This window comes from Etheostoma spectabile, chromosome 15 (assembly GCF_008692095.1).
Source record: "Etheostoma spectabile isolate EspeVRDwgs_2016 chromosome 15, UIUC_Espe_1.0, whole genome shotgun sequence".
Classification (NCBI taxonomy): Eukaryota; Metazoa; Chordata; class Actinopteri; order Perciformes; family Percidae; genus Etheostoma; species Etheostoma spectabile.
In genome coordinates, this window is record NC_045747.1 from 19,205,151 (window position 1) to 19,232,779 (window position 27,629).

Sequence of the window (27,629 nt, forward strand, 5' to 3'; positions counted from 1 at the left end):
GTGATTTGGCAATATTGCGATTAATTGTGCAGCCTTAATTCCAAGAGGATGCATCATGGGAAGACCTGGAGGACACTCACATGCCTCGTTGTATGAGTATAGCACAGCAGGTTTTACCTTTCTCTAAAAACAAAAACCGTACCCCTTCATTTGAGCTGCCGTACCTCGCCTACTTTAATTCATAAGCATTGCTTTTCTTAGCTGAGAGTCAGACACGTACATGATGTGAGAAAATCTGCAGTATTTACATCATCACGACAGCTATTGTCGGGGGTTTCGGTATTTCTTTGAATACTGCTCATTTGTTTAGTCTTTCTTTGTTTCATACATTTTTTTATTTTAGTGGCACACGCTATTTTATGCAAATGATCCACTTGTCAGATGCTGTGTTTTAACACAATAGCAACACTGTGTTGAGGACAAAATATTGTTAAAGGACAACCTGGTTGCTAATTACGCAAAAAATCCAGTCTCCACTGACATCCATATAAGATCCTCTCACTGTGTTAGCCACTTCTGACATCCATAACAATATAATACTACCTTATGAAGCAGAAAAAGGTTCTGTTGGTAATTTGTTTTTCTTTAGGTGACAGATATCTTGATAATGAGTTCTGGATCTGGAGTTTGTTGTAAAGCTGGGTATCTGTGATTTCAATAATGCTTCCTTCACATGTTGTCTTTACTTTGTTTACGAGAAGAGTCCATATGAACACCCCACTAATCGGGTATTCACAACGTCGTAAGTGGAAATCTTCTGAAAGTCTAGAGTTCACGAGTTGTGACATGTTTGCTGACGTTTTTAGAAATGGCTGAGGTCCTGGAAGTTCTTTTTATTTTAACTAAAAAATTTTAAATTTTAGTCTTAGAAGTTTACCTTGCTAATAGGTTTAAGGAAAACAGCCTCATCTTTTTCTCTGTCATTATGCCCTTGTATTTTCTGCCTTCTGATTCTTGCTCGCTAGCTTGCTAAATTGTTTAGTTAGTCTGTTAGAGTTGTTGCCAAGCAGCGGCGGTTTCATGACTTAACCACTTAAACACGTAACCTCAAGCTCACAAGGTCCATTTGAAGGCAGCATGAGTCTGGTGTGTGCTCATTGGCTACTGAGACTAACCAATCACAGCTTTTGTAGGCATGATTTAGGAGGAGGATGATCGTCTTCTTGTTACAGAACAATGCCGCAGTAACTTAAAGGTTAGTGTTTGTCCACTCACAGAAATACCAACTTTAAAAGTGTCATATTTCTTCAATCACTGTTAGCAAACGCTACCAATATTGACAGGATGAGTACACTGGTCACTACTAACTCAGAAAATAGAAGGGCACTCAGAGTGCAGACCTCCGCCTAGGCATGCCCTATCTCACAGCTGACTTTCCAACATGACACATTTTTTCCGATTATTGGGATACCACATGAATGCAATACAAATGCCCTATCTCACAACTGTAACAGAAGTAAAAAAAATATTTTTTGTATTCAACCTAAGATTCGGATCAGCTCCAAAATGTATTGAATTCTTACTTGGCCCATGCTACACCCTTCCATTAAGTTTCATAAAATTGGACCAATAGTATTTTTTGTCATCCTGCTGCCAGACACATAGATGACTTACCTTCCTCTCCTTATGGAAAAAAAACACGTGTGTCCATCGTGACATGCGTTTTGTATTGTTAAAATCCTGCATCTTGAGCCTCTGTCTCTCTTTTTCGTGTAGGCAGCTAGGTCTGGCTACATTTCTGGGTCATATGGACATTGTAGACATGCCTTAAGTAATACCAGTAAGGTAAGTCCAAGAAGTGTAATAAAGCCTCCTGCAACAAATACATAGCTTTTTTTACTCCGTGTCACACCTACCCACCCGCACACACACACATACACATGCACCCACAAATGCCGGCCTGAAAAACATACACAAATTCCACATATGGTGGAAGTTTGGAAAACCCCAATTACTTGGGGAGACTTATGGAAGAAAACAAATGACTATTCATGAAGGTGATCAGATGTTAGAGGTGAAAGTGGTTCCCTGATGGTTCCACGTCCTCGTGCTGAGCAAAGCCTCCACTGTCACCTCCGCTGCCACTCTCCTCTCAAACAACGCTCTGCATTCAATCCTTTCAGGAGAAGATGTGCCCTTCCTACCAACATACTGATGTTTAATTCATTCCCGGACACCTGGGGGACACACATAACAACAAGAGAGAGAGAGAGAAAGAGGGAGAGAGAGGAATTAGAAGGAACTAAATGTTTGCTTTGTAATTTGGCAGTGGAGGCTGTGAAGACAAATAAATCCTGTTTCTGTGTGTTATGTTTGACTTGAGGAGTGGATGGGTGCAGTGAAGATGTTGCCGGACACCTTGGCGTGCTCCCACTTAATCAGAGGTTGATTAAGCACACTTTCCGAGGCATGGATTAGGGGGGGCTCCCCTCGGACTCCGCTAAATTGGTCAGAAGGGAAGGAAGGCAGAGTGTTGAGCACTGCTAGGGGAACTTTTGATGTGTCAGTCAGAGAGTCTGGCATGGTTTGCTTTTATTGACCTTCCCATCCTTGATTTGTGACGGATCCCCTGGTGCTAGGGTAGGTGGGGAAGGTGCTCAAGAGGTGTGGAAGGTTAAAGGAGATCCAGCTTTTGAAGAATTTTTCCAAATTCTGCTGATCCGGTAGAGCTACCACAAGCATTCCTGCAACTCATAACAATAAAGGGCATTGAGCTACGATGCATTTGTAGCTTAGATTTTTTTTTTTTTGTGAAGATTATATATTTGTCATTTTTGCTCTATTTGATAACACTAGGAAAATACATGTGGCAAGTTTCCTGGAGCGGTTACAAATCCAAGACGTTGCACCTACATGGTGTGCATCTGCCTGGAAGTCCTTGCCTATCCTTTTTCTTTTTGTTTTATCTGGTACTTTCCATTAGTACTTTACTTATTAAAATCTAAACAATGGGTTTTTCTCATTTCATCTTGTATCCACTGCTAAGGGATTCAACCCAGTACAGCTCTAAATATACCTGTCTCCCTGTATGGGCAGTGTGTCATTTATGGATTTATGGTTTATAATAGTCTGATGCTTTCTCTACTGTGAGACTGGTTTGTAACCCCTCCACAGAAGGAATGGCATTATTCATGTTGCTGTGGCACCGCTATTAATGTAATGAGTCAGGCTGTTAATGTGATCCCGCTTCAGACACAAAGGGGATCTCTCAACCTGAGCCCTTGCTGCAGACAGGAGACCTCTGTGCCCTACATAACAACGATGGGACGTGTCATCGCTGATTTATTTTGCCCTTGAACCTCCTAGTGATAGGACCTTGTGGGATAGCCTTTTAAAAAAGAGCGCCCAGAGATGAAATGAATGCTCTGTTCCAAACTATTGAAAGACTCTCACTACAGCGGAAGGCTTTTATAGCAAGTGCTATAATCTAAAATGTGCTATTTCTCACTCACAGCACAGCACAGCACATCTCTGGGATGGGCTGATCAGATAGCCAGAGATGAATCTGACTTGACCTGTGAGCAGCAGTTGCTGCCTCCCACATTGCCGGCCATGAGGGGAATTTGCAATGGATTCCAGATAAATAGAAATCAATTCAAATTCAGCTGAAGCCCCATACCTCCGATAAGGCATTGCTACACCTATGCTCACACGTTTCATAATGAATAGATAAGGATTAATGTAATTTCAAACTGTCAGCGCCTGCCAGATGGCATGTCATGGATGAGCTTATCATTGTGCCATGATTTTATTTACATCCGAGAACATAAACAGCCGGTTCATTCGTGTCATATCGGTAAACATGACTTCATGGTAACGGTCCTTGGAGGTGCAGCCTCACAAGTGTTTTAAACAGCCTTATTAACTCACTCCACTCGCTCATGTAATTAATGTTGGCTCACAATGCAGCTAGTATCGGCTATGTAAGCTGTGAAGACACACAATAATTATGTGACCATTTGAGTGACGTAGATCAGACAAGGAAATAGAGGAGGCCTGTCCTCAGCCTCATCAGGAGGGGCAGAGTGTTGGTCCTGGTTAATAGGCCTCCTCCAGAGGGGGGATTAGCTGGAGTTAAAGAAAGTAAAGAGGGAGACATTTATAACGTCAAATACCTGATTTTATTTTATTAATTACAAATTAAATTTTTTTTTTTAATAATCTCATTGTCACAGGCCATTTGCAAGTTCTTGGTCCAAGGCATTATGGAGTTCCCTAAGCAGGCATTAAAATCCTGTGAAAGAACACTTTATTTGAGTTGGACACTCTGTAGTACCATCCAGAAATAGCCAGCCATCTGTTTCCTGCTTTTGCACTAGCCAAGCACTGAGCTAGAAGCATTCTCAGACAGACTGAGTCTTGAGTGAGGAACAAAAGGAGGACAGAAGCGCTGCGTAGTACTGTACCTGGAGCTATGGCTGGACCAAAGCCCAGTCCAGTGTCTGGTACCCAGAAAAGTCGGGGCAGCAAAATGTTACTTTTATAAGGTGAATGCCACTTGTAGTAGAGTGAACCTGTGATCGATTGGGATGTGAAGTGGCTTAGCCGTACCTCTGTGTGTCAACAGCTTCACCCTCTCCTTCAACCCTGTGATAAAACAGAGGCTCATGGTACAAACTCTGTCGGTGTACACCTGTGCAGTGGTGGAAGAAGTATTCAGATCCTTTTACTTAAGTAAAGGTACAAATACCACACTGTAAAAATACTCTGTTACAAGTTCTGCATTGAAAATGTTACTTAAAAGTAAAAGTATTTAAATATATTATGAAGTAAATGCACTTGGGGGCAGCACAATGGGGCAGCTGTGGATCAGTGGTAGAGCGGTTGTCTGCCAAATGGAAGGTTGGTGGTTCAATCCCTGGCCCTGTAGTCCCATGTCGAAGTGTACTTGGGCAAGACACTGAACCCTGAGTTGCCCCCGATGGTGTGCCATCGGTGTGTTAATGTGTGTGTGTGTGTGTGTGTGTGTGTGTATCTGATGAGCAGGGGGCACCTTGTACGGCAGCCTTGGCCACAGTGTATGAATGTGTTTGAACGGTGAATGGTTCCTGTATGATGTAAAAGCGCTTTGAGTAGTTGTTAAGACTAGAAAAGTGCTATATAAATACACCACATTTATATTTACTTAAAGTATTAAAAGTAAAATGACTCAATACAGAAAATCTTCACATTTAAGAAACTGGAAAGGATCCAAAGTGTTCTGTCAAGTAAGTGTTTATCATCCAATTACTTCAGCTTATAATAAAATATATTTTACATTAATTTATAATAAAACATTGGATTGTTTAAACGGTTTTCTGGTCAAAAATCTTAATTTGTAAGGTAAAAAGTACAAGAGTTCCTCCTGGAATGTAGTGGAGTAGCATGAAAAGAAAAGATTTGATTCAAGCACAGGTACCTCAAATTTAAACTTAAGTACAGTACTGGAGTAAATGTATTTAGTTACATTCAACTACTGCACCTGTGAAACTGCCTGTAAGATTACATTGTCATCTTCTGACTTTATCTACTTGCGCCGCAGCGGATTCCTCTGATCATGTTATCAATAGTGGCCAAACTTTTACTTCAGCAAACCCACGCCATGCAGGACACAAGACCTAGAGGAGGTAAAAGGTTGAATTGACAACACATTAGGATGCGCTACACAGCTCCATAGATTGAGACAAGGATATAATTGGCTCCATATCAGGGTTAGATAGCACCGTTGTTGACTTCTGATTAGTACAAAAAAAATAAAAGAACAAGGTGACTTGATATTGTGGTGATAAGCAAAAATCCCAACTCGATCACATCAATAAGTCGCTCGGGTGCACGTAGGTGGCTCACCTTGTAACCAGTGACAGTGGTCACAGTGGCTCGCCGGCAGATAGCCACCAGAGGATTTTTTCTTTCCAGCGACCGTGCATCGTCATACATTTATTGCTGTGTGTGCACAGCCTTGTTTTCCTTACGATCGTTTCAGTTGTTCTCAACATACTGTTGACTTAGAGGTCAAGCCCGCGCAAAGGCATAAATTTCTGGAGCGTTGATGCTGTCTAATTCACAGCATGTCACACAGCAGCTCTTCAAATAAAGGTCACCTCTGAACAGTGCTTTATGGCTTTAGATCTGTTTTTATAGGCAACCGTGCCGACTCACCACTGCCCGTGATCAGTATCTGAATCACCTCACCACTGCCCATGATCAGTATCTGATTCACCCCTGTGAGTTCTTTATCTTTATGCAGGACTTTGTTTCAGTGGTAAGCAAATGGTGTGCTCCGGGGGTAAAGCATACCTGAGGTTAATCAGTTAAAATACCCAGATTATTAAAAGGAGTGGATCTATTCATTTCTTGTGCATCATGAGACAGGTCAGTCTGACTGGAGGGATAAGGTCTGGAGCACATCAATAAAGCTCATCTTTGGACCCCAAGTATAAAAACAATTTTTTTCCTGCATCAGACCACTGTTGATCAAAGTTTACAGTAAACACAATAAACCTCTCTCTAAATCCAAAGAGACTGTTCATATTTCTGTAACTGCCTGGATTAAGTTTATTGACTATGGTTTTTAGTTGCTTATTTCTACGATGTGTGCATGGAAACTCCAATAGCTTAATGGTTTCTGAAAGTTAACTTCAACTTATTGGTTAATGGTGAGGAAAGAACTCTGTCATAGTAAATAATAAAGGCCAAAAATGACTACCTTTATTAGACGTAAGGATTCCTAACCCCTAGGGTAAATGAAATGCATTGCAAGTTGGAGAACACGTTCTGTACATCCTGTACTCTTAGGGAGACTGGATTCGCTCAAACTATTGATAGTGAAGAGTAAAAGCATAAAAAAGCAGCATCCTTTTAACCAACATGAAAAAACAAACTAGTAAAGAGATCCACATCTCAACGAAATAAAAGTTAAGCCAGGTCCATTAGACTTCTCTTTATTAATCCTTTTGGGATGACTCCCGCAAGGAAATTGAAAATTCCAGCAGCAGTTTTAGCAAGAAAGAAATAGATTAAAAATAATAAAAAATAAAAAAACATTTGTCTAATAAAGACAAAAAAAAGCCATAAGTTATTATCAAAGTGTCAGTGTTGAGTCCAGTGTTAAAGTTGCTATTGGGAAAGCTTCCAGCCGGTCTGCACCTTTACTGAACAAACTAAGAAAGAACAACTCCTGAGGTAATGGGAGTAGCAGTTCTTGAGCCTGAAAGAGAGTTCAGGGAATGTTCCCTTTTCTAGCCATGAAAAAAAAAAACGAGTAAGGGAGGAGCGGGAGGAGGAGCCCACTTAGGAGGATTGGAGGCAGCTTGTGGAGGAGGATTGTGCAAGGGGGGTAAGCGAGCTTCCGCAAAGCGTACTTACTATGGAACCATTTTGATGCTAATAAGCCATCACCTGCCGTTAGCATTTCATTGACTCCCATTCATTTTGGCCTCACTTTGACAGCAAATAACTTTACATCTGAAGCATTTAAAGATTGTGTCATAACCACACAACTTTCTGGTGCACAATAGACAAATTACCATATTGGCAGGAGAAGCTTGCAGGCGATTAAGGCGGGGGGGGGCTTGGAGGCATACAGTCAAGAGAGAAGCCCATAGTCTATGAAAAGCATCAGAATACAAATATTTCAGCAACGTTTTGATGGATTGAAAATACTTTGATATGTGGCAAGTGAATTCATATGAAGTAACATTTATCCACGAAGAGATTTCTCTTGGCACAGCTACCAGAAGACTTACAACTTTCAGACAGGTTGGGCACGTCACATCTACGTCGTCAAGCTCAGTTTGCAGCTGCGAGCAATGCTCAGCCATCACCGGAAAAGTGGTCTGATAGACTTCACTGGTCCCCGTCGAAATCTACGACATGGCTGTGTCCATTAATTTTATTGTCTATGGGATTGGGACCACTTCTTTTTTTTCCTCTTTTCAGACCAGCAACTATCTGTCCAATCTGTCTGCCAGTGAAACAAAAGTTAAATATTAGTTAAATATCAGTAACACCCCTTGAGGAGTTACTACCCCTTGCTTTTAAACAGGAACCTCCTCCTACAGACAAACCAAAGTTAATCCAAAATCAATTAAGACAATAAAATGTCTATGTAAACTATAGACATTTAACTATTTCTAATCATTAGCCTAACTGTCCTAACACAGGAATATTAACACTACATGGAGTTTGGGGTACTTAAACAATGGAAACCCCCCTCTCTACTCTGCTCAAAATGGTACAGTCTAAGTTCCCTCTAGCCAAATTGGAAGCTCTCACTGTCACTTCCTGTTTGTCAATTTGAATCCATGACCAGTAGGTAATGTTGCATGAGAACTCATTAACAAACGTTTTGGTAGTTGACGTTTTAAATGGACAATATTGACTTGACATTTTGCTAGCAGGATAGCGTGCTATACCCACATGTGTTCACTACGCTAACATAACACAACACAAGCAGCACAACTAGGACTACAGACCTACTGTGCAGACAGGATGGAAATAGCACAGCAGAAGCAAGTCTGAGTCTGGACAGTAGGCAACCTACTCCTGTAGGGCACGGGTTAGCACTGTGACAACCCAGTTCTACAAATTAGCAAATGAGTCTCATGAAAATATAACTGTCGAACCGACTTTCCAATCAACTGTTCAATTGAAGTTTGTTTTGCTAAATAGGATAAGATACAATTCCTTCGTTGTAACTTCTCAGCGCTCCCATACATTGAATACAAAAATGTTTCCTCCACATTCAACCCCTCCTATGAACTAGGAGCAGAGGGCACTCGCAGCTCAACGCTCCAGTTCTTTGTGGCAGTGTCTTGGTCAGAGGCACTGACAGGAGCACTAACCTAACGTACATGATTTCTATGTTGATGTTTGCATGATTTTTTTTGATCAGAATTCTTTCCCTCTCTCTAAACCCTAACCTTGGCCCTAGATTCAATATACTTATGTTTCTCAAACTTTGTTTTTTTTAAGCCAAGTACCTCCTGACCAGGGCAAACCCATTTTTTGGTAGTAAAGTTTCTTTTCATATTGTGTGTGTGTATGTGTGTGTGTGTGTGTGTGTGTGTGTGTGTATATATATATATGTATGTATGTGTATGGAAGAATACAGCGCCGGCAGTGATGATCCCTAAACTACAACCTTTAAAAAAAAACACACACATTTGAATGCTACATTGCAAAGGTTTAGAATCCATCACTTAATTCATTCATTATAATAGTCCAATTAATTTAGGAATTATGCATGCACATGTTTTTTAATTAGCATTTTTGCAAAAACATTCACGTACCCCCTGCAGTACACCAAAGTAACCCTAGTGGTACATGTACCCCAATTTGAGAAACACTGCACTATACCATATTGGCCAGCATACTGTTTTAGACAACCTTTTTTCATTTGGAAAATTGTTTTGAAATGGCCTTCACAAAACGGGTGTTACAGAACGGGAGGTATTCTTTGGGAATTATGCTTTGTAAAATGATCCCTATGCATACAGGCTGCTTTATATTTATGCTATAATCAATGCAAGAAACACCGGAACCTCATATGTACACTTTAAACCTGTATTTGACTATGTGTTGTTAATATGTTAATGGTGTTCTTTTATACAGTAGTCAGAGCTTGTTCCTGAAACTGGTTGACAAAAATGCTACTGTAAAAAGAGCTACTGTAATGTGTGGTGCCTAAATCCAGCTTTTAATGTTTTGGTTCACAGAGCACTTAATTTATACTTGACATCCAGTTGTTTGAATTGTCTGCCACTTTTTTGCAGCTAATGTACATGTTGATTACAGGTTGAGCCCTTTGTGGTGAAACTGTGTTGACATTGTGTCTCTGTCTAAGCTTGTTATCTTTGTGCCCCACAGTTTGCTTCACTCGTTCCAAAAAGCCACTGTGTCTTTAGTAGCAAGCATATTAGTCTCCATGGAAACTCATTTTATCAATACTTCATTGGTGCCAATGACCCTGTACTGTTACTTTACTTCTCGCTGCTTTGTGTGCAAGTGTTTTCATTTGGAGATTAAACATGTAATGGCAAATTGAAGTCCTGCTGGTTTTATCAGTGATATTGAGCAAGCATATTTGAAAATCCCAGTGTTGTACTGTAACTTGACTTATTTCTGTGCTTCTTAAGGGGAAACGGGTGTAATGCCAGGGGTCTTGCACAATTTTATCAGGTAGAAAAAGGGTGTGGAAGATAGCACCCAAAAGAAATTAACTGAAAGCATATTCCTGACCCTTTTTTAATACAACCCTTTTGACAGCAGAACATTCTTTCAAATTAGTGGTCTGACATGAAAATAATGAGACTGGTTGTTTTTATATAACCATATTTTGCTTCCTGCAGTTTCACCTGCTTTTTTTTTTATTGAGCAGTATCTGTTTCGGGATTCCCTCTGGAATATTTACGCTCTTTCTCCCTCCAAAATGTCCACAGATAATTGCTAGAAGGCAGTGCCCAGGAAGGTCAGCCAAGAATCCCGCCGTAGGTGCCAAAGTGAAATCTACAGGACTACAATTACTTGGACTGAGGCGGCAGAGCAAAGTGAATGACAGGTAGGAAATAATTCATATGAATCACCTGCTGTATTATGAATAACCACCTGCTGAGAGGACATCGCTCGGTCAGTTATCCTCAGAATTGGTTCTGAATAGCCCTTTTTTGCCATTTGTTGGTAATTGCTTTAATTCTCTTGATAATACAGTGAAATTAACCTCCGAGAACATTTCTTCCTTATGGCATTTATGAGACAAGGTTGAAGGTGACATGCCAGCAGTCCCACAATTATATTTAGATTATTCTACTCGGCTGCTATTTGACTTGCTCTTTTGATGTCGACACTTTAGAGGGGTCCTTCTCCGCTGTTCATAATTTCCTAATCTTCATTTTACCAAAACGTACAGTGACGTATCCTACACAAGGGTTATTCTTTAAGCAATTCAGATTCACTCACATCTCTTTTCTGTTTGGGGTACATCTAACCTTGTAGTGAACAGACATGAAAGGCTGTCAGTCAAACCATAGTGCCGTCTTTGTGTCTTTGTGGTTGCCGTTCTCCCGAGGAGTCAAGCGGCCACTGACTTAAATCTAGTGGTTCTGTGCTCCTGGCAAAGTGCTCCTTCTTTCTACCCAACCCGGCGACCGCCTCAGGGTAAGGTGGAAAGAAGGTGAAGAAAAAAAGAAGTTGCAGAATGTTAGCGTTTGGATGGTTACAGAATGTAATCAAGGCCAGAAAAAGACTTTACACTGACCTTTGAGAGACTTTAGCTTTTTCCGTCAAACCCAAGGAATAAAGGAAGTGGTGTTGACAAACCTGAAATTTAAATTGAGCATACATGTTCTGTAATAGCAGTACAGCTAGAGGTTAAAAAATGTTTTGGACGTATTTGGGGAAATGGCATTGAAGCATCTGAATGGGTGTTTCCATTGGCAACTGTTGACTGACAACTGAGGGCCTGCGTCGCTAAGATACGGGCTGTGGTACACTCCTAACAGAAGATTGTTATCCCGTAGTAGGGTTATGCAATGTCCCCTAAATTGGCAGTTGGCAATGTTTTATACTAAAGCCTTGTGAATGATGATGATACCGTCGGGGGGGTGGGGCTATTTTTTTCTACTACTGTAGGCTAACAGATAACATAGAAAGGATCAGACATACATTTAAATGCCCTCTGTAAATAGACATTATTACATGCTGCCACTGGTCTCATCCTTAATGAGATTAAACTACATTCTCAGTTATATTTGCAATGGCCACGATGATGGCTCTCCATTGTGATGTCCATTGGCACAGCCCTATCCCGTAGGTGTTATGAATGTTGATACAAAGCGTTTGTTTTGTTTGTTACTTTCCATTTATGTTCACTTCACATTTTAGGAAAAAAGACTGCTAGCTAGCGTTTGCTCTCTTTCTTGCTTTGGTCCAGACCTCTGTAAACATACACGTCAACTAATGACGACTGAGAAGGGTCACAAAGATTATTTTTGTAAATTACCACTTCATTTTAAAACATAAGTACAATTACTACATATTTATTATAATTATATTTTGCAAATGTTACACTATGAAAGGCAGAATGTATCTAAATCTAAATGCAAAAATCACTTTCACCATCAAAACTGCAGAACACAAGGTTGTGGCCTGCTATCATAACCAAACAATGTTAAACTCATAACTCATGTGTGGAGACTAGATAATAGGTAATGTATGTTTTCTGATGCTGTTAAAGGTTTGTCTTTATGGGTAGTGTTTGTAAATATTCCGGTAGACATGACAATATGTCCGTTATTATTAGTTTAGATTCACAAAAATGTCCTATCTATGTTAATATACTTGTATTGATATACTATTCCTTTTTGGTTAGTGTGTGTGTGTGTGTGTGTGTGTGTGTGTGTGTGTGTGTGTGTGTGTGTGTGTGTGTGTGTGTGTGTGTGTGTACCAAGGGTTTAGCGAAATTTCAGACATTTGTCCGTCTAACCACCAGCTGGCCGCCTGACTCAAACCCTCAGCAGAACATCAAACATCACAGTATCTCACTGCTTGGCTCAGTTTCACATAAACAGATCAAGGGTACCACAATGTTTTTATTCCAGTTGATATGGAAATGTCACATCATTTCAAAGAGAACTTCTGTTTTATTCATGTATCCAATAGCCTTTTACTTCTGACTGCCCAATGTTAGCCTGGCAGAGCTCTAACCAAGCAAAAAGCAAAGGGAGCTTTACAGTAGAGGGTACAATGCACTGCACATGCGATTGTTCTACTGCAGAAAACATGGCATTTTTGAATATTCATGAATACTTCTGGAACATACCCTTTTCTACACAAAGGGGATTTCTGTGTAAAGACTCAAAAGCAGATTCTTCTTTCCCTGCTTAGAATCAAATATTGTGAGATTTGAGCTTCATTGATGCAGTTTGAAGTGATGATCAGGTGAGGTGGGAAATTGGTCAGGATTAAAAAATAAACATAATGCAGATAATCAAATAATATAATTTCATCTGCACTTATTTAGAAGCCAAACACATTTGATATTTTCTTTTGCACTTCCTCCCTTGTTGTGATAAGTAGCTATTCACTACTTTCATAATGGATTTGTTATTCTCACAGATGATATGCAGGCTCTTTGAAAAAATGACAATATTTGGCAACTTAGTGCTGAAGCATCTGATGCCTGGATAATATACTGTAATATTGCTGATTTCTGTTTCATGTATTTCTCCTTTATTGATGCTGATGACACTGTAATTGGTGTTTCTGCTATATCTAGAAGCTAAAAAGACAGAGTGTAGTTAATAACAATAATGTGTCTAGGGCTGCAATTAACAATTATTTAAGTAATAAAGTTAATATCTATTAATGTGACTAATATTCCCTTGGTTAGTTGAACACCATGGTCTATAAATTGTCAAAAAATATTGACCAATGGCCAATTCAATTTCCCAAACTCAAGGTACTCCATTTTATTGCTTGTTTTGCCTGACCACCGCTTGGTTTACTATCAAGACAAAGAAAAGCAGCAGTAACAGTTGAGTGAGAACAAGGCAACGTATTTCCTTTAAAACTGATACGATACTGATCAATAGTCTGTTGATATGAAAATGACACTGAGGATTACTTGTTAAAGCATGTTGAAAGGAAAACTGGTGTGTGTATGTATGTATGTATGTATGTGTATATATATATATATATATATATATATATATATTATTGGTATAGAGCGTGATGTCAAATGATGCTGGCAGCAAAGTAACCAAAATTGACTTGAGATTTGGTGATGTCATGACATGCTTTTCAAAGGGACACATATATGGAGCAGGCACACATATATTGAGGTTAATTCCCCGATGCAGAAGGTCCAGGGATCGAGTCCAATCTGTGACCATTTCCTGCATGTCATCCCCCTCTCTCTCCCCTTTCATGTTTGAGCTGTCCTGCCATTAAAGGCGGAAGTGCCCATAAAAATAATCTAAAAAAAAATCCCAGACCAAATATGTTTTCATCTTTAAATGTAATTGAGAATGCCGTGGTGTCGTATGGGAATGTAATTTTTGGGAGACCTGGCTGAAATAACACCCCTGGCAGTTTAAATTCTAATCAGTCTTTGGATGCATGTGCTTTAGATTTAAGTTTGAGCTTCTGTTTGTAATGCTTTGTTGCGGCTACGTTAGCTATCCCAACTCCTGCTGCCGACCTACTCTTTTCTCTTTATCCAAACACGATAAAAACATAAGGCTTATACTTACATACATGTAAACCAGAGAAATTACCTATCAGGTACCATGAGTTCATAACTAAGTTGTTTGGCGGCTGCAGTGCTTTGCAGACTTGCTAACGTGCAGTTAACGTACAGCTTTTATACCCAGCCATGTCATGTTATTTTGTATTTTATTTGTATATACTTTCTCTTGCATGTTCGAAATAAAGACATCAATCAATCAGTCAATCAATCAATCATGTTTGACCTCATCTGCACGTTATCCTCGGCCTGTTACACTATCTTACGAGTATGACTGACCCCTTCCTCTAGGGTCCGGCTTAATGTTTTCACTAGTATGCGTGGTGCCACACCCTATAAATCTCCATTCTCAATTATACATGGCTGGAATGGGAAATGAACATAGGGCACATCATAAAAAGCTTTATAACAGAGCTAATACAATTACATTAGAGTGATTAAAAAAAGGTTAAATAGGTGATCTATTACATTGATCTTAAATGCATTCAGACTTAATTTAATTTAACAGTGCTATAATGCTGTAGTTTAAATATGTTCTATTAGTGTTTGGAGCCTGCATGTATAACGATTAATTATTGAATAATTGTTCACGCATTTCAACACTGGCAGGCTCTGAAGGGTGATTTATTTTCTTCAGTGGCTGTGCAGAGATAGGGCTTAATTACAGTGGATAGCCTTATCTCCCCCCTCTAATCCTTTCTTTGGAGTCTCCCGTGTTCACGCCATCTAGTCGTTGATATTATCAGGCTGTTGGCACAGCCAGACAGAGAAAGTGATCCCTAATTTCTCTGTCACATTAAGGCTCATATATGAAGCCGTGGACCCGACTTAAGAACTCCAAAGTGGGAGGAAAGAGGAGTCACAGAGTGCTAGAAAACCTCTTCCCCAGTCTGAGGTCAGCGCCGGCTGGCACATTACCTACTTGCGCTGTCTTTCTCAGCTGGATGGACTGACAAATGTCGGGTCAAATCTAATCATATAATAGGCTCAGTTACTTGCCAGGAGCAATTTGGTGCAGATATTCTTGTGCTAATGTTGGCAATGTGGTTGTTTACCAGCTCACTATGAGTACAACACTGCATGTCAGTGCTATACACAATGATGTATACTTGCATGATAAGACTTATTTTTCTTTACTTCAAATGCATGCAGACAAATATCTCCTGACTTTCAGTTTACCACTGGTTTAAGTCGATGATTCACAATCTACCGTGCTAGATCTTAATCAGGGAGACTGCAGTTATTGTTGTTTAATCATTATTTTAGATTGATGGAATATTACCAACACAGTTGGCACTCATATTTGCATACATTAAAACACTTGGGGTGATTTAAATGTTGGCAGCTTAAAGAGACTGTATTTTGAAGTTCCAAACGGGAGTTGGATCAGCTGATGTGCTTAGCATGACGTGCCTGAGCTACAGTACTGGAATGCTCAAGAGAAGTAGTGTACTCTTAGTCATTTCCAAAGATGTTTTTCACTTTTGTTTTTGCCCCCATTTTTCATGAGATGAACTCAAAGATCTAAGACTTTTTCTGTTTACACAAAAAGCTTATTTCTCTCAAATATTGTTCTCAAATCTGTCTAAATCTGTGTTAGTGAGCACTTCTCCTTTGCTGAGAAAATCATCAATTTCACTAGTGTGGAATATGGAGATGCTGATTAGGCAGCATGATTATTGTACAGGTGTGTCTTAGGCTGGCCACTTTAAAATGGGCAGTTTTACTGTAGAGACCCTGTATGGATTATCTTGGCAAAGGAGAAGTGCTCGCTAACACAGATTTAGACAGATTTATGAACAATATTTGAGAGAGATAAGCCTTTTGTGTACACAGAAAAAGTCTTAGATCTTTGAGTTCAGCGCATGAAAAATCGGGGCAAAAACAAAAGTGTTGCGTTTATGTTTGGTCTGGGGGTCTTTGGTTTCAGTGGAAAAAAAACTTAATTCAACAGCAAACATTGATATTTTAGACAGTGTGTTGCTCAACATTGTTGGCATGCACAATCCAACGTCCACAAAGAAATAGTTTCCCCAGTTTTTTGTGGGAGAACTGCACAAAGCCCTGAGCTCAGCCCCATCCAACACCTTTGGAATGAACTGAAAGTGGAGCCAGACCTATCGCCCATCAGCATTGGGCCTCAGTAATGCTCTTGCGGCTGAATGGGAGCAGATCTTTGCAACTATGGTTTCAAAACCTTGTGGAAAGTCTGAACACAGAGTGGTGGTTGTCATAGGAACATATTATTGCTGGAATGGATTAAATAGTTCAACAATTTACCGGCCCTGTCGCCAGACAGGGAAGTTGGACATTGGAGGATACTGCAAAGCCCCAGGTTATGTTCATTGATCTGTTATGTTATGTCCATCTTTTTACTATATCTGCTCTTCGCAGCTATGATAGGGTTAACGTTAGATTAAAAGATTGCAGCTATGGCAAGTATGCAATGGTTAGGTTATGGTTAAGGTCTGGCAACTAAAAACCCAGAGGCCTGTACTACAAACCAAGATCAACATGCCCTGGATTTCTTTCAGTTACCTGGCTTCACCTGACTTAACAACCGCGGTCCCGCTGTGTCACAACTAGTTCAATCAAACCAGGGTTTGTCTATCCAGCAACGCGCGCATTCACATAAAGGAGGCAATGTTTGCACAGCGTGACCAATCGCAAGCCGCATATTTTACATAAGAAGTGCAAACTATAAATCTACATAAATATGAAGAATACAGACCTACAGCTTTTACTATCAAAACGCGAATACGGTCACTGCTTCCTAAAACAGGAAGGGTAGCTGGCAAAAATGGCCGACACTGTTATGTGTAAATCACAATGCAATATCTTGTCAGGCTCAAGAGTCTGACCATAATTGCACTTGTGCTTTCCATAAACTTTAGTGGCTTTAGCCTATTATTTCAGTTGCAACCCTGGCAGTGATAGCTAAGTGATCTGAGAGCAAATAAAAAAATATAATAACATAATTCAAACCGGAACATTCTAAAACATGAAAAAGCGTAACGTGGTTTAATGTACCTAAACAACAACTGATGATTACCAAATTTCTCTCTCATATTTCTCCTCATAACCACTAAAAACTGTCAAAAAATCAAAACCAAAGTCCAATTATTTGTTAAGTTTAGGTACATTAAATCACGTTATGCTTTTTCCACATTAAGCTTTTTCACGCTAAGCGTTTTAGAATGTCCCTTCAAACCGATGTGCGCATTGGCATTGACAAATAGCCTACATTTAATTCCCTCCGCTTAAAATCTATATTTTTCATAAAAATGCCAATCAGGGAAGGTTTACGGGGTTGTCGGTCTCTAAATGTTTGAAATTTTATGATCACACTTTTCTCTCTCCACGCTCCGTGCTCCAGCTGATTTTCTAAAAACGGTGACGCCGTTTTTAATCGAGTATTGATTGGTCAGTCAGCTGTTGATCTCTAATCTCCAACATAACCTGCTCGCGACAAGGTTAGGTGTTCAGCATTAGTTACACAACGATTTAACCCGGTAACAAGTAATCCACCATCGTGATGTAGATAATTCTGGGTTGAACCTGAACGCCAAATCTTTCTTCGTAGAACTGGCCTCTGGTTAGTTTTTCACTTGCTGGCTAAATAAATCTTCAAGCAGAAATCAGTCCACTTACGGTGCATATATTTAAGAGAATACCACTTCAATTAAAATGGGCTCCTTTACATTTTAATTAGCATTGGTTGAACCTGCAGTGGGATTGCAACACCTGCGGAGACAAGGAAGTGAGAAACTAGAAAATAACCATGGAAAATTACATTGACAGGTCGATCTGACAAGAAGTCAAACATAAAAGTCCAAACATTGCCCCTTTCTAATAAGGGTTTAAAAAACAAAAAGTCTCCCACACGAGCGTGGTTATTGAAGTGGCATTATACGTACTGACTGTCTTTGAGACCCTACCTGTTTTCTGGAGTGATGATCACAGCCCCGGAGATGCTCAGTATGCTGATTTCTGAAGGAAAAATGACAGGGGAGGCTGTATGTTCTGCTGTACTTTCATTGGCTGAGTGGGTTGATGTTTGTCAGAGCAGCAGGCATTCTTGCTTGCGACTAGTTTGGGCATCCTAAACGGCCGATCTGCTGCTGTATTCATAGTTTTCAGTCACCGCAGAGTAAAATGTTAAATGGAATGCACCAAGAAACTCACTCTTAAACCGTCATTCAGTGTGTTCGGGCTCAGTGACAGCTCTACCTGAAGGTGTGCAAAGAGATGAGAGAGCTAACTAATTAGAGATCCAACACAAATGTTTAATGAGGAGATTATGTATAACCGCACAGAATCCTGGAATAATAAGACTACTTTGTCATTTGTCTTTTTTTCTTGAGAATGTGATTTTTCTTTTTTTCTTTTTACCCTTCTTCATGCGATTCAGGAAGTTTAGTTTAGTAAGTTTTGTTCTCACTTACTATGCTTATACCATATTTTCATGATGAAGTACCCTTCCCTGGATTTCATTTAGTTTTAGAAGATTAATTCCTTTTAAGGCACATTAAGCTCATTTTCCCCCATTTATTTTAAACTGATTTTCATATATTTTTCATCTTCTCAACATTTTCTTCATCATTATTTTGCCATTAGGCTTCACAGAGTCCTTATTTTCTGATTTGATGTTTCCAAATCAAAACAAATACTTTATTTTCGTACTCATTTTCTTGTTATTACAGTGAAGTCCCAGCTTCCAACTACATATTTTTAAATTTAACCCAGCATTTTAGCCAAATTAAGCCCACATTTTTTGGATTTGGATTCCCAATTTATTTTTACAAAAAAAAAATCATCTTTTCTGGAGGGTGGGGTGAACAACATATCTGATTATCCTCTAATGTGGAGCCTCGACTCTAATTTGTTGAGAAAACTTGAGTCACTCATTTATCCTTCAATTTGAAAACCGTTAAGGTGAACATGTATTTATGAAAGGTTTAGCCTTTGTTGTCCTCTTAAAGTGCCCATATTATGCTCATTTTCAGGTTCATAATTACATTTAAAGGTTGTATGAGAATAATAATAATATTAATTATCCATTATCGTTATTTGCCCCGAGATTATTGGTAAATCTCTATTTTCCCCTCCTCAAACATAAATGTTATACTGATTCCACAATAAATCTTTAAGAAAATCCCTGTAAATGTAAATTTGAAAACAACACAACACCCTGTCAATGAACTAATTATTTGAATTTATAACTTTCATCAAAACATTCTCCCCATATTATTGGAATTTTAGTCATATTACCTTCTTTTTAAAATGCTGGCGCTATAAGTCATCCTCTTGCCTGGAATGCAATCAATATTCAAACGAGGTAGCTGATTTCTGCTAACTGAAAACCATATGCCAGCACCTGATGTTATAGTGATGGTAATGGCACTGTCAAGTTTGACAATGTGGAGAAAGCAATACTGTCATTCCCCATATTCAGTTTTGAAAATCTCATTTTGCTTTCATCTCTTCACTAACACAGAGCTGTCAACATGTAATTCAATGAGTGTCACCACTGCGCTTGAACATTTTCTTCTTCTCTTTTGCCAACGGTGCTTACAGCATCCTTCATGACTTTACTTCTGTTGTGTTTAAATCATGTTATGGCCACTTTGGTTGTGATTGTAGTTAATTATCATGCGCAACGGCGTGTATTATACACCGGCTTTTGCTTAAGGTCTTTCTTCGTGGGCAAACATTTGATCTGAAAGTGATGGGTTGATGTTTACAGTAATGCCTCTGCACAATAGCCGCCTTTTTATTCAAAGTTGCGGATGAAATGGGGTGTCAGAATAGAGGAAATTGAAACCAGTCTATATCTTATTCATTGTGAGAACACTATCTTCTGTTTTCAAAAGCAGTCACAGCACACACACATAAACGTCCCTATACACACAAAGCATAGTACATACTCCGCCCTTTCTCAACCTTACACCGAGTGAATTGCAGCTCAAGAGGGAGCGGCCATTACAAAGTGTGCTTCAACCAAGGCCATCCAGATATCTGAAGTCCAGCAAATATCTACATCTCTTCAAAGCATGATGTTTATAGTTTTAGTATTCTTATTGCCAGCAAATCCCATAAAAAGACCAAAAGCAACAATGAATTGACTGTACTAACAAGTTTTATCTATGTATCAAAGCCTGGTATATCTTCTTCCTCTGTGCCATAAACATAAATTTTTTTACAAAAATTATTAAAAACATAAACTTGTGAGCTTTTTTTGAAGATAAATGTTGTCAATTGGATCAGAAAGGCATTGGGCCGAGGTCAACAATCGGGTAGGAGAGTTTTCTATCATCATATGTTCTTCATTAGTAGTTTGTCCAGTTGCCCTGGAAATGTGCATGTTCAAAATGATCCTCCATTAATCAATCAGCTCCATCTGCTAGCGACACAAATATACTCCAACAGTGAGCAAATAGAACTTAAGGTTAGATTGGTTTGTCAACTGCAAGTATAAACTTTGAAGCTCAGCTTTTGAGTCAGATGACGTTGAATGGACAAGAGGTTTTTTTCCATTCTCCACAAAAAACAATGGAACGGAAGTGTATTTCCATGACAACTAGGCTAATGGAAATGATGTGACATGAACACAACACATTTCCAGGCAGACATTTTATTCCCTCAGACAGGATTTGAGTCACCTGTTTAATCTGTTTCCTAGTTGAATGGCAAAACCCTTTTTTTTTCTCTTTTCTTTTTTTGTCTTCTTTCTTCACCGGAGATCCAAAGATTCAGACGCATCATTTACATACAAAGGGATGATCCCTCTCTCTCAGCCCTACAAGTGATGGGATTTATTACTTGTGTTGTTGGCTTGTTCCACCATAAGACGTGTGAACAACACTTCAGTTGTTTCCAAGCAGGCCGACACTCCAGTCATTTTCATCAGCACTCTTGTTCAGGTAATGTTCCTTCAGGCTCGCTGATTTCAGGGCTTATCTTGTTAAGAGCCCCCCTGCCTCGCTGCAGATCTGCGCGGCTGTCAGGCGCGGGGCCTGCACAATTCAGGACTATTATTGGTGATTGTGGAATGACACTAATTAAAGTCATTGATGTTTAAAATGAAGCGCCACACGTCCCACTTGTTTTGTCACAAAAGCTCAGATAGCTTCCCCAACCTGGCCCTGTCGTGTAGTTATCATGCCATTTGTTTTCAAGCCATGTGGAGAAACTAGTGTGTGTCACTTCATTAATAAAAAAAACCTTGAGATAGGGGGAGAGCTCTGCTTGAGGCATTTACATTTTAATTTGAGCACAGGCACTTGTTTGCTTATGGCGTGGTGTAATGCTATAGCTCACTGAGTCAAACTTTAATCAAGTTTTTATTATGATGGAGTCAAACGAAAATAGCAGACTATTTATAGTGCATGTTCCTTCCCTCTCAGCTGACTGGAGTGACGTTATTTATGCTGGATTCATCTATCTATAAAGTGTGTGTGTGTGTGTGTGTGTGTGTGTGTGTGTGTGTGTGTGTGTGTGTGTGTGTGTGTGTGTGTGTGTGTGTGTGTGTGTGTGTGTGTGTGTGTGTGTGTGTGTGTGTGTGTGTGTGTGTGTGTGTGTGTGTGTGTGTCAGGCATAACTCTTGAACCGTTGGTCTGAGGGATTTCAAACTTGAGAGGTGTCATGCTATGGGCACAAGTAAATGTGGTGCCAAGGTTGACATTGTTTGGATTCGAAATGCATAAGATATAGATCGTTAAATAAATTGGTAAAAGAAGCACCCATTGGCTTTTGCTGGCTAGCTGCTGGCCCCTCCCCCTCTTACAAATTAGCACTACTTTGGACTGTCTTTGACTTTGAATGAACAAACAACAATTCCTGAATTTAAGGACGTGCATAAACAGCCACAGACAACGCTTTACAACAGTGGGGTGTGGGGGTGTTACAGCTCTTGACTATTTTCCTGCTATTGTATTAAATTGCTGTGAGCTGGCAGAACATAACGTAATCTCAGAGATTATTCCTTAACAGCGAGTGTGCAAAGTGAGACAATCTGAGTTGAACCGGGCAGACAGCAGTTTTCATCAGACTCAGCCTGGGTTGGATTAGTTAAATCTACTTCTAACTTACAACACTAAACACTGGGCCAAAGTAGGTGGCACACTGCCATGAGTCCATGACGCTAATGTCTGATTACTCCACATTGTCATTGTGATATTTGGTGATTCCATTCTGAATCTGCCCCCTTCTGTCAGGTAAATACAGTAGTAGGTAAGCATACAGTGTTTTCTTCTGATGTAGACGTAGCCTACACTGTAAGTTTAGTAGGCTATAGTGGAATAAGGGGTTTGGGGTACAATTTGGTTTTGAAGAATTCTACAAGCAGCAGTACCACAGGACAAGCAATCACCCGTTCCAGACAGGAAGGACATTTTCCACGGGCTCTGTACTAGTTATTTGAACTAAGTGATAACGAGTCATATTTATTCCATTTGTACATTTTGTGCAAATTGAGACTGAATGTTATTGCTTTTTTGCCCCTAGCTTCCATGGTAGAAAATGTTAGTCGGCCATGACCTTTGTCTTTACTGAATCAATGGGCCTCATAAATATATCTTTATTTGGAGAGTAGGTCCTAACTTGTTAAATATCTGAATGATTTGCACGTCTTTTGTTGTAACATTTTACTGGCCACTCAGGAATGACAAAAACACAGACCTGACGTACTGTATGATCAACTTTTAAGTTGAATATTGCTAATTTACCAAAAATAGTTACTTCTTTGTTTCATTATTATTATTATTTTTTATACATAGGCTGTAAACACTGAGCAACATCAGCATTCAGTCTTTTGTATGTTCTCCTGATAAATGTAAGTCCACTATTTACTCTCCTTTGTAGCTCTGGTTTGGTCTCCATTTACTCCCTAAAAAAGAATCTGGCTCTTTTGCTGCTAAATGTTCACCAGCTAGTCTCAGACTTTGTGTATCTGCTGTTTGGGGCTGGACCGTTAGCAGACGCGGAGCCATACATAGTAAACATTCAGGGCTCAGTCCAAACCTTGGTGGGGTCCGGAGGCATGCTCTATTCCTATCTTTATACAGCAGTTATTTGCACTATTTTAAAGCTATTTAATAATAAAATGACTAAAAATCTTTACAAAATAATTTGGAATAAACCTGGAAGTTGGCTCCTGAAGAGCCTACATCTAATGTTTTCCAACCGTCTTCATCTCTCAGAAAACAGAACACAACAATGAGGATTATTTACTAATTTTTACTCATGCCACCTAAACATGGGTTAAAATTGTCTGATATTACATATTGAAGACAGCATTACTAATCTTACAACCTATGGTTTATCAGAGTTCACAGAATGAATGGCAATATTTCCCCAGTAATAGAACTTTTGCTCCATTGATTTGCTGGTCCAGTCAGAGAGTCTGAGATTTGGGGCCTGGAGCCCAATAACTTATCAGATAAATGAGTCAATACGGTTTTCATTTGGTTTCTCAGAATCACTCAAAGGACCCTTCGAAAAATGACTTAAGGGGCCGATTCGACCCAAGGACCACTATTTGAATAACCCCTGCCTTAGGGGGTGTAATGAATTGACAACCTCTTATTTGAGATTTTTCCTTCAGCAGCCGCACATCAGTCCTCACCTCCCTGTTGTTGAAATGCCTTTACAGTTGCTCAATACATGTTCCACCTTTTATTTATGGCTAGAGTAGTATCTGGCTGGCAGCCACAGCAAGCTCCACCCCCCCCCCCCCTTTTCCACCTGCTTAAGATGCAGTAGAGCCTCTATGGGTTAGGAGGGCCAGCTCTATCAATCTGCTCCCTTCCGGCCCCCACGTTCCCAGTGTGGTTAATCACTGCCACTAATTAGTGCTAATTACTCATCGCTGCCCGGGAGAGCCCCTTCTCTGGCTCACACTGATCTGAAGGTCCTCTGTGGCACCCTGCTGCTTGGCATTCCTCAGGTACAAGGGGGCGGGGGCTGGGACGGTGGAGGTGCTGAGGGGACGGAGGAGGCCACATGGAAGCTCATCTTTTCTAATTTACCTATTTTGGGGGCAACATTTGTTGCTGAATCCAACACATCCCTGGTGTTTAGCCTCTGGTGTTTGCAGGTAGAAGGCTACGTCCCTGTGGGCCTGCGGGGCTGCTGCGCCGCTTCAGACCAGCACACTGGTTTGTGCTGGTCTGGCTGGTGGCCTTGTCTGCATGCACAGGCAGGCCAGGCTTAATGAGCCAGCACCTTTTTGCTCCCTCTGTCATTAATTGTCTGCGACCATGACTCTGTGGCTTACGTTGCGTTTGGCTGACTTTTTTTAGTTTTTTTCTTTCTCCCAGTAATTTTGCTTTAATAGATTCAATTTGCTTTCATTTGCTCTGTATTGATTTATTTGTCCTGCTTTGTCTTGTCAACCATAGAAACCTATAATTTCTCACAAAAGTTTGTGATGAAAAGGCAGCTGGGAAAAAAGCTCATTTTAATTTGCAAATATTGAGCGCGTTTTAAAAAAGAAAAAGAGAAATGACAAATGATGTTGATACGGTGTGTAAGTGCGGCTTGACTAAAGCTGAACTCATTTCTTGGAGGCAAGAAAATCACATTAAAAATCCGGATTTCAGATCAGGTGCAAACAGTGAAGCTTAATAACCGGTTGCGAGGTTGTTAAATGCTCTCATTTGGCTCCGTCAGGTTTTAACCCGTCCAAAAAAAGAAAACATCTCGGTAATATCAGGTAATGGAAGGTGAGCATGTCATGTCAAGCCCTAGAGAACTATACAATGACAACTGATTGGGGGAAATCAGTAAATCGGTATTTCAGACAACAGTTTAGACGCAGGGGTTGAGGATGGGTCTAAAATAGATTGCTTTAGCCTCTGCCAGAGGGACACGGAGCACAGCACCGTGTGTCACTGGGAATCAGCGAGAGGGTAAAGCCTTTACCTCTCACTGACCTCCAAATGTGAACGGTCCAGCTGTAGTAACTGTGACAGATGAAGCAGCCACAATCATAACACACACGCAAGCACACACGCATGCACACAGAGACACCCACGCTTGCACGCACACACAAATTTTCAAACATAGTTTCAAAAAGGTAAAAGTAAAAATAGAAGGTTCAGTCTGACTAAAACTCCTATTACACTTAATAATTACTTATAAATATTTTAAGTATTAATTTGAATTACCTATCAGCCCTTTTTCTTAATATTGTAGTTTTTGATTGAGCAATACTCATGCATGTGATGAGTATCTAGGACTTTCCCCTTGTGGGTAATGTATATACAAAATATGAATGTATGTACAACATATGAATGTATATACAACAAATGTTAACAGATGGTTAAGCCCTCTGATGCAATTCTCAGAGAATAGACATAATTAATGTGGAACTAAACCTGGCGAAGCACACATAATTGCAGGTATTTTCAATTAAAGACATTCTGTATGTGAATGCATTACCATTAGAAACATAATCTAAATATCTCCAAGAAGCCATTGGTACCAATGAAAAATCCCCTTGCATTGCAAGTCCTAAAAGACTTATTTTCTTAAAGCTACATTGTGTAAGAATTTCTCCCATCTAGCAGTGCAATTGTATATGACAACCAGCTGAATATTACTTTCCACCTCCTCCCACACCGAGTCCTACGGTGGCCAAACGCGAAATTAGCGTTCAGGAGAGTTCTTTTCAGTGCAATAATAGTTAAATGTTACTTTGGTACAATTTCCTTGCCAACATCAGCTATCAGGTTACCATACATATAGTATAGTATACTATAGCATATAGTAAAGTTAGTAAAGTATCGTTGCAATTGTTATTCTGTATATTGTACGAGATTAATAATGTAAGGCGATGTTTATCGCGTAGGAGAGAAGCAACGGAGATAAATCACGACACATGATTACATTTATGTTGCAAGGTAGACAATCCTTCTTCAGTATTGACATGAAAAAACGTATCCTAGATGTCGCTCTAGCATTATGCAGAACCATGTTATAGTTAGCCAAAAAAACATAAAACTTTGAATGTACACAAATAGGCAGAATTCCCATTAGATAATAAAGCAGGAAACTTTGGCGTCCCATTTAAAATCTTTGCGCCATATCAGCTCTTTCTATCTTGGAAAACATTAACTTGTTGTTTTAATTATCTTGTTGACTTCCCTGGCAACTGTGTTACATGTCCTAGAGAATAGGCGTGATGCTCCAGCTGCAACCGGCTTTCAAATCTGCCAGCAGTCGCTGAGTTCTGCCCCTCCCTGGCATTCATCACGCTGCCACTGAGTGTAAAAGCGTGAAACGCGGAGGAACAGTATGTCCCTCTTTGGCTAACGTATTTTAAAGATGGAGGCGCAACATGGTAGAATACATAGGAGCGAGTCACTCGTATTCTGAATGCGTACAAAAATACTTTGATTAGTTGGTGGAAGTAATCACACATGAATGAGCACATATTTTTGAAAGAATCAACTTAAAAAATTACTCAATGGATGCCACACAGTGACGCTATTTGAACCTTTATCCAACACAAATCAACTTGATACTAAGTCTATGTTTACATGGCAGATTGCTCTACGCAAAAATTAAACTGCATTTTTGAAACATTTGAAGTTGAAGTTCAAAGTTCTTGTACTTGGAGACATCAGTCTATAATGTCAATTTAGTCCCAATTGCCCCAGAATTTTTAAAGGACTTCTTTAAACGGATTTCAATCGTCAACGTTGGCTTGTAAACTGAGGTTCAAATTGGATTCAGGATCTTGGACACAGCTTGGAAACTGCCTTGGAAAGAGGGGGTTCAAAAAAATCTTGATATACTTGCATAATGTTTTCATTATTTTTTAAGACTTTAGGGACTGAATCCCATCCAAAAATGAAGTGCATCTTTGATCACTTGCTCATCAATTAATCAATTTATAATGATATCTAAGAATGAATGCAATGTAACAAATTTGGAAAACAAAAGTCAAGTAAAACCAAAATCACTCATAACGCTTAGTGAGAACATAACCAGGAGATTGACACAAACTGAATGTCTGAGTTTGCGTTGGCTCTGCAGCAGCATTGAGCTGACCAGACCTTCTTATGTTGAAGCATTTCTTACCTTTGTGATGTTTGCCACCAAGGCCAAAACAAGCTATATGGGCAGGTTAGATCATGAATAGAAAACGCTCTCTGTTTATGTCTCTCTGTATCATTACTTTCAGGAGAGTAGCAGTAGTTTGAAAGCAATCTCAGTCGCAGCCTCTCAAAGAAAAGAAAAAGTGTCAGAATCAAGAATGCATCGGGGCAGGATGGCAAACCTCAGACTTCATAGAAATGAGAGGACGGTGTTCTCTCTCCACCCTGATACTCTGATGGGTTATTATTTCTCTGATGACAGGAAGGTGAAATAAAGTTTTCAGACGAGCTCAGACAAGTGTGTT

At 39.7% G+C, this 27,629-nt stretch overlaps 1 protein-coding gene across 4 annotated transcripts in view; it reads left to right on the forward strand.

Moving 5' to 3' along the window:
• The window catches only part of rbfox3b (RNA binding fox-1 homolog 3b), a 456,818-nt gene that overhangs the window by 32,804 nt on the left and 396,385 nt on the right, over nucleotides 1-27,629 (forward strand). For 3 of the 4 annotated variants that reach the window (XM_032538179.1, XM_032538182.1, XM_032538180.1), the window contains exon 2: nucleotides 10,419-10,537. The gene's annotated coding sequence lies outside the window, so the exon portion shown is untranslated. Of the gene's footprint in view, nucleotides 1-10,418; nucleotides 10,538-22,998; nucleotides 23,055-27,629 lie in introns of all 4 variants that reach the window. The other variant, XM_032538181.1, reaches the window with a different exon arrangement.